Here is an 8,660-nt window from a genome sequence, read left to right on the forward strand (position 1 = left end):
TGAAGAAGCAAGGTCCAAACAAAGTAGTGAAAGATTGACATTGAAAAGCTTCTCCATGTCTATATCTGTCCGATGGACCAAGTTCAAAGGAAACGGCTTCTCTACTGCATCAAAAAACCAATCCAAGCCTGAAAAGGAGAGTTGCGGTTAACGATTCCTATAAATTGAGAAAGAAGCATGTTATTCATGCCCAAGGATAACGTAGATGGAACCAGTTCTCTAACCTTCTTTTTGTAGCAGATACTGCATAAAGTTTACCTGCCTTGTAAGGCTTTTGTAGGATTAATCAAATTTTCTTTTTATCGTTCTATCTCAGAGTATCCATTCATTCGATCTTGCTATCCGCTCTCAATTGAATCCCTTCTCTGTTGTCGACAGGTGTGTCCGCATCAGGACCAGAATCACGGTCTAGTACCTCCGTACTCGAATACCTCCTACTTTATTAATTAGGAAGTGAAGTAGGGAAGTGTTTCCTATTCAAAGTACAGTGCCTTTGGTACATTGGTGCATTGGGGATTTCCAGGTAGCAAGTCGGTTGAGTGAGGGCTCCATCCATAACAGATATAGCTAGCGCACAGGATCTCCCTTCTGCGAACAAAAGGACAAAATAGCCGGGTCGGGCGTTGATTCGCCGTTGCTATCAGTCGGTCTACTCGTGCCTGCTGCTTACTTTCTCGATCGTTTATTATTCTCGAATAGAAGATGATAAGATGCATACCCCCTCCTCATTAACTATGTTACTTATTTCCTCACAGCCTCTTGATGCAAAAAACCTATTCTTTCAAGGAAAAGACCTTTATAATTCAGTGTAGTTTTTCACTGACTATTCTAGTGTAGTTTGACTCAAGTTTACGTTTTCTGAAGTCTCAGATTGCATGCATTTCTTAAACAGTATTGCACACTACTAACTAAAAAACTAGTACTTTACTGACAGGAAGTTAATAAGTATATAATATGCAAACAATCCCTCGCTTGGTAGTTTCCTTTCTTTCCTACCACGCAATCAATCTCTTGCTTACTTAAAACTCTAGTTTTGTCGGACAACCTTGCTTCTTTCTTATAGCAAAGTGCTGAATCCATAAGCTTTCGTCGGAACCTGCCACCAATCAGTCTAAATTAGTTACTTAATTCCTTAACTACCTAGCTTGCAGAGAATAAAGTAGGCTTTGGCTGAGATACGTAAAGGAGGAATAGTCAACTATACTCCGAATGTGCTTTGAGCAGACAGATATGTAGGTTGCTAGGAAGGAGGTAAGCGCTTGTCTTTCTGATGTCAAGAAGTAAGAAGAGGTAAAACTCCTAAAAAACAACTTGATCTATGTTGAAAGTTTATGTCAGCAAGCAAAGAGATTGCCTAGGGCAAAAGAAAATAAAAAAGATAATAAGAAAATAAGTGTTTCAAGCCTACGCAAAAGATAGAATGTTGTATTGCCATAACGTATGTACTTAAGCGAACTAGCGAAGAAAGGCGAAGAATGGCTTTGTTCAAGCCCAAGTCAAAATCTATCTCTGATAAAGCATTCAATCTTTCATCTTTATATTCATTATCTGCAAGTTTCGAGTCCTTCTTTGACTTTCTCCTTCCGGCACTTTTTAGTCATAGTAAAGATGTGCTGTAAGGATCAAGAGTGTACCTTATTTGTTTTAAATTCTGCTTCGCTTTCATCAGCCTTATTATGGGTTTGCCTGAGGGCTGCCTTATATTCGATATACTCCCCTCCCTTTAATATTATTCTATTTAATGCAAGAGTAAGGATAGACGTCTTATTCTTCAGTGTTGAGATAGAATGACTGTAGACCCTCTTCTCTCTTTTAGTTAGCCTTACTTATTCCAATTCCTAATCTATACCATAAAGCAAAGCCCTTTTTGCGCAAGGTTCTCTCCTACGTATACAATTCTCACTGATGGGAGTAATATGCCAGTAACTATAGAAGACTTTATTATTATTCTAAATAGGCGGCAATAGGTCCATCGAGATAAAGTATGACTAATAAGTAGTAATATAGCTAGTTGCTATACATAGACTTGAAGTCAGGGCTTACTCATCCTAATCTTCTCTTTACTACTTAGTTAAGTTTAGTTAAGTTATAGGATCAGAACGAGATTTTCTTTGATTGCCGTTATAGGAAGTGAGCAAGCAAGCTAGACACGAAAACTCAGGATAGACGCGCTGCTCTTCTAGCTTTGGTTGGAAATAGAAAAGCAAGTTATAGGGCCCATGCTGCATTCCCTCAAATAGCAGTCTTTTTTTATGTCTAAAGAAAAGTTGCCTATTAATAAGCAGTCTTCCCTCTTTCATAAGGCTCTAACTTGCGTAAGGAATCAAGGAGCTACAGGAGTATACCACCGAGTACTTACTATCTTGGATAGCTTTTTGCCTTGCAAAGAGCATAGATTCAACTTCAATATATGTAGCTAACTCTCTATTGCTTTATTGCAATCCGCTCCGCGCCACTTACTCGGGACTATATAGTTCTGTCTTTAGACTTATACTCTTCCTTCTCTCGTTTACTCAGACAGATGAGACTTTCCTTCTGCTTGGCCGCCTACTGTTCTAGCTCTCCGATGTTCCTTGCCCGTAAACTACTACTGCACTTCACTTTCCTGTCTAAATGTAACCTACCTATGTCTACCACTTCCCTGGTCTCCTTCTTTTGTTTCTGGTACTCTTTTATTGCCGTTTGAAACTGCTAATTCCACCATTCGTCCCGTCATCCCTTAGTGTGTCGTTAATGCGTATATATGAAAACCTATGGGCTAAAGTAATGCCACCCAAGGAAGAGATTCCACTCCCAATGGTATCGAACAGGCTTCTATGATGGACTGAACAGAACTTTGAGGAAACTACCTAAGAAAATGAAAAATCAAAAAGAAAAAATGAAAAACTTTACGTTGCCGGTTTTAGCAAAACTTAGGGAGAAGACAGCGGAGGAAATTAGGTGAAGTACTCCAGATACAAAGTACGGAAAAGTATCTAGAACTTCTCCCCCTGGCCCTACTCCCCAACCTAGAGTAGCTAAGTGTGGAAGTAAAATAAACCCCTGTTCATACATGGACTTTTCTGGTACGAAATGGGCCACTTCAAATAGGTTCATTGCTCCGGCCCAGAATACGATTAATCCGGCATGGGCTACGTGAGCTCCAAGTAGTTTACCGGAAAAATTGATAAGTCTGGCATTCCCAGCCCACCAAGTAAAGCCGGTGGTTTCTTGGTCACGACCAGCTAAAACGAAAGTTCCATTAAAGAGCGTTTCCACGTGGTAGAACCTACTAAGGGAATATAATATTTTCATGAGGCTGATCCTGAGCTGCCATCCACGCACGAATACCCTCGTTTAAAAGAATCTTTTTTGTGTAGAAAGTCTAAAATGCAGGATCTTTCGCTGCACGGATTTCCTGGGAAACGAAGTCATAGGCATGTAGGTTCAGAGCCAGGCCAACTACGCCAATAGCACTCATCCATAAACCGGTGACGGGTACAAATAGCATAAAGAAATGTAGCCAACGTTTATTAGAAAAAAGCAACACCAAAGATTTGGGACCAAAAGCGGTTAGCAGTGACCATTGAATAAGTTTCTTCAGCTTGAGTTGGGTTAAACGGAAGGCACTAAAAAGAAAGAAACAGCCTTGACTTATTCCTATCTTCGGTAGACTGAACAAAAAAAAATATCGATTCGAAACCACTGTGACACAAAACACCTCTCTTCCGGGTCAAAAGATATGAAACCCAGCTCTTTTTTCAGTTATTTATTTCATTTTTATATGCTATTTCTGAGTGAACTCCAAATTGGTTCATAGAGATAATACTTGGAAAAGGAAGCTCTGCTAAAAGCAAAATCGCAAATAAGTTCAAACATCAAAGGTACCTGTCTACATCTACCTACCCGAAGCTACTAAAAAATCATCAAGACTTGAAAGCGAGGAGATACCAAGTAATGTGACATGTCGATACACACAAGAAAGCGCCATCCATCCCTCGAACTGAGTGAGGTGACACCTTTTTGACTATTTCGATGTAGTGAGATTGCGATTGAACAAACAAGAGGGTCTGGTATTGGATCCACAAAAGTTCCTACGATAATGAATGGGGTCGGTTTAGTAGATCTACAACCTCACATTTTGCTATATTTCACTTGGGCGAAATGAGGCTGCTTTCGCAAAAGATACGCAGCGTAATGCCTTATCCAAATGGTATTCCTTGTCGAAACCCCGACTGGGGAGAAGCTAAAATGCTAACTATCACTATTTTTCCTACAATCTCTTGAATTGAAAAACAAACTATGGGAAATTGGGTCAGGCTGAAAGAAAGAGGGGAGAAAGTCACGCTCAGCATGGGCAACCTATGATACGTTTTCTCCATGTGAAAGAGCTCAATGAAGAGGCCACGGGACGAGCCCATTCCTGATGAGTGATTTAGAAAGGAGTGAACGAACTACAGAATGTAGTGAGCCGCCCGCGCCTTGGTGACCTAACCACTTGAAAAGCAACAATCTTTTATTTTACTTAGTCACAAGACGAGTAAGTACCATTCGAAACAAGGTACCATTCGAAACCAGAGCCGCCTGCACTTCTTAGCTTGTTCCGCCGCAGAAAAGGCTACTCACCTACGCACCCATGCAAAGAAGCAGAAAAGGCTACTGTCCCATGCAAAGAAATATATATCGATATCGGCAATGCTTCAAGAACTCAACATACATGCGCCATAGTGCCAATGATCTCCTTTACCAACTGTTCTGCCCGTTGCTAGTGTTAAGCTTCCACATTCACTCCCAGGCCGCTGATGAGACCGTCACTTTGCTATTCAATTACCTAGAAAGAAGGCGCGTGCGTCAATGTTTTGATTGAGTGAATGATCCATCAATAAGATCAAGCTGGAAGGTCTGTCTTGAGTTCAGTTTCTGTCAACGATGAAAGAAAGTAAATGAAGTTTATTCTCAAATCAAGTCAACAAGTCAATATGTATGTGTCTCTATTCTAAGAAAAAGAAGAAGGCACCACCACCGAGAACTGACTCCACAACCGAGAAGCGTGTCAGCCTTCCTTATTCAATCAACTCTAATTTAGTACAAGTACGATCAAGAAAAGTAAGAAGTTGAACCAGAGTCACTATTATTATTAGTAGTATAGTCAGTTGTATATGTACCTGCACGAATCTTTCAAGTAAGTCATTAGCCATAAAATCCAAATAGAGTAAGGAGTAAGTGCATCGACGTCTAAGGGTGTAGATCAGGACTCATTGATTTCAGATTCCGCTTTGAAGAAGAGATTCTTGTTCAATATGGTTGTTTTTGGCTGAGTGTTGAAGAAGCTACGAGTTTGCAAACAAGAAGGTAGAAAGCGGAAGTATGATCAAGACAAAGTGGTAAGGATTGGGTTGACCTTGCCTTAAGCCTCCCGAGTAGCCCTTCAGTTCCCAGGTAGTGTAGAAAAAGAAGACAGTTCCCAGGTGGTGTAGAAAAAGAAGAAGCCATTGGACTACATTCTCAGGAAAACCAGTGGCAGATCACTTGAAAACAATCACAGCGAACCCTCCCTCAAACGATCTACTTTGAATCACGAATTAGCGTATGAAAAGCGGCGATCTTTCTCTATTTCTTCCTCTTCCACCAAAACAAACAAGTTGTTTTCGGGCGCATGCTTCCCCTTCTCAGTCTCTTTCGCACTGTTTGTTCACTCTGATCTGAGCCCTCATCCCTGGATGTCAGTAGCTGTTTCTTCTTCGACGAGCTCGACTCAGATATATCTTCCGCCCGGGTGGCACAAGCAAAGAGAGATTGCGCTCTCTTTTCCGAGAGATTCTTTCCAAACTTGTCAAGTAGATGACTGGCTGGATAGCGAGTACTACTTTATTCGCGGTACTAACCTCCCCTCAAGTCCCAGGAAGAGAGAAAGGATACCATATTACAAGTAGGTGGTTTCTTAGAGCTTATGGCTAAGAATGCCACCCGCCTTACACACACTCGGATGAAATCATCCTACGTAAGAAGACAAAAGGGATAAGAAGAAAGCTTCGGGTCTAATGGAGCAGCTTGATCGCTAGCTTCGACCTCCCCATTTCTACTTACGTTACTATGGATCAAGCATTATTACAGGAATCTCGGGCGAACCAGAAGGGACATCGTTCGAGCTTTAGTTAAGCGACTCATAAGAGGATCAATGGGCCTTCCCTTCTCCCTCCGTATGGATACAAAGATGGACATATTAGCAGCTTAACGTATCTCACGACTATCTTGGCTCATACTACCACCTCCAATAATCCCTTTGGTTGAGGCATCGAATGGCGAACCCCGACCAAAGGGAGTGCATTCCTTTTCATTCGATTTCAAGTAGATACCAAACTTGAACTACGTCTTTAACTGATTGTATTAGAAGCTGCCCTATCAAGAACCACCCTGTAGAAGCATCTCAACCACCTCACTCGAATAATCATATAAAAAGAGAAAACATAGTCCATCTATAAGAAGAGGCGTCTACTCCTCCATTCTCTCGCTAAGGCATTGGTTTCAAAGTGCATTTCAGATCGATAAGCTCAGAGTTGGGCTGTTTCTTGTATCTGATGGAGCATGAGGTTGGTTCAGCCCTCAAGTGGTGTAATAGCGGCTTTCGTACCAACAATCTTTTCCTTTCGCCAGAGGGAAATAATTCATTTAGAGTTTTTTATACGAGCTACGCATGACCTTTATTTATCTATCCAGATGGGAGAGATTAAGGGAAACATTGCTTTTCATATTCTATTATAGGTCATCGCTGGGAGTAAGGAATCTAGTTAGTTAGATGCTTAACCCAATCCACCAACTCGTGCGTGCATTTTCTTCTTTGTTTGGTTTTCGGGACCGCACGTACTAGTGATGGTGGAAAAAAGTGAAGTGAGGCTACTGCAGTCACAGCCCTCTCAGCACCTCTATCAATCGATGATTCAGCATCGCAAGAGTCATGTTTTAGCTGCCCTTCATAACGTCCCGCTGCCCGATACAAGACCAAAAGCAGATCACCTCTTACTTAGTGCCAATTCTTTCAAAACTAGCCTAGCTTTTCACTCGTGCGTAGGTTCCAGAGGCATCTTCCATTCATTTCGATTTAGGTCTGGAATTCCAATAAGAAAATGGGATAAGGTCAAGAAGTATCAGGTTTTTTCTTTCTTTTTTTGTGTAGGTACCGGTACGATTAGGAAGCGTTTCCAACTCAGCTCTACCGTCATAGGTATGCCGAGTTGTTTATTATGCTCCAGTATCTCTCGGGCTATAGCCATCCTATCCGAGAGGTTTCTCTCATTAAATTTTTTTACATATGCTAACTGTCTAAACAAAACAACCCCCAAAACGCTAAAAATCAGACAAAGGAGAAAACAAAAGGGATAGGGATGGGCGGTTACGGTATGCGTGAGAACTTCCGATAAATTGGTACAAGTAGCTCCCATCGGAAAATGCCATCTTTTTCAGCTCTGCTCCCGAAAAGAGAAAGGAAAGGAGACTGATCTTGACGTCGGCGTTGGTTTTTCCAACGAAAAACAAGAACATTCTTTCCCGAAAAGGCATTCATTCATTGTTCGTTCTGTGCCAGGAACCAGATTTGAACTGGTGACACGAGGATTTCCAATCCTCTGCTCTACCAACTGAGCTATCCTGACTATTTATTGTGCATCATCCTAGTAGAGTACTTGTATCTATGTCAATTAAAGGGACTAAAAAAGAAAAAAGTATTCTCAAATTGGACTTAGTAAATATCAGGATAATGATATGGATTGTGAATGACTTACTTAATAATAGGGATTACTTGCCTATACTATAATATGTTCATTTGTATGAATGGGATAAGATCCAAAGAAGTCAGTTCGGATCCGTTTGTGAAAGAGTAGAATAAGAAAGATAGTGAATCTTGTTTGAACCATTAATGAAAAATAGAGGTTGGTACAATAGTTAGGAAGTAAAATGGGCTTTTTATTGGGGATAGAGGGACTTGACTTGAACCCTCACGATTTAGAAAGTCGACGGATTTTCCTCTTACTAGAAATTACATTGTGGTCGGTAACGTTGGTGAATTAACAGAAACGGAAAGAGAGGGATTCGAACCCTCGGTAAACAAAAGCCTACATAGCAGTTCCAATGCTACGCCTTGAACCACTCGGCCATCTCTCCTACATAATCTTATTATTGACCAGAAACTGAGTGAATAGCGAGTTTTCGTATCACTAAAGTACAGGTACAACCGATTACAGGTTCCATAGGGAGTTTGACTTCCTTTCCAATTTCATATTTCTCAACAACAACTTCTCTCATCCCCACGGATCTATTCAAAATTCTGGAATCGTCCCATGTTTCTATTTCGATTGTATGGCGTGGCGTATACACGTTATGCAAACAGAACGTATGGTTACTTTACTCTATTTTCTCATGGCTTGTTAAACCTTTCTTTTTTCTTTTTGGATCATAACCAAATAAAAACTTCTCGAGTTATCAGAATCCATAGTCAAATTCAGTCCTTGGTTATTCAAGTTAGATGAAATAGTAATAGTTTGGCTCACATTGGTATACTACGAAATCCAATCTGATTCAAATATTGAATATCTCTCCTTGTCGGGGCAATTTAAGCAGAATAAAATATCTATTATCGATTTTTTAGAATCGAATTAGTCTGTTTTTTTGCTACTTCGTACTGTATA

The 8,660-nt window shown here is 40.6% G+C and overlaps 2 non-coding genes across 2 annotated transcripts; both read right to left on the minus strand.

The window, feature by feature from the left end:
* Positions 1-7,555: 7,555 nt before the first annotated feature.
* TRNAS-GGA (transfer RNA serine (anticodon GGA)) lies at positions 7,556-7,628 on the minus strand. Its single transcript has one exon. It is a non-coding gene; the product is annotated as a tRNA-Ser (tRNA).
* Positions 7,629-8,049: 421 nt separating this feature from the next.
* On the minus strand, positions 8,050-8,136 carry TRNAS-GGA (transfer RNA serine (anticodon GGA)). Its single transcript has one exon. It is a non-coding gene; the product is annotated as a tRNA-Ser (tRNA).
* Positions 8,137-8,660: the final 524 nt, after the last annotated feature.

This window comes from Triticum aestivum, chromosome 7D (genome assembly GCF_018294505.1).
Source record: "Triticum aestivum cultivar Chinese Spring chromosome 7D, IWGSC CS RefSeq v2.1, whole genome shotgun sequence".
Taxonomy (NCBI): Eukaryota; Viridiplantae; Streptophyta; class Magnoliopsida; order Poales; family Poaceae; genus Triticum; species Triticum aestivum.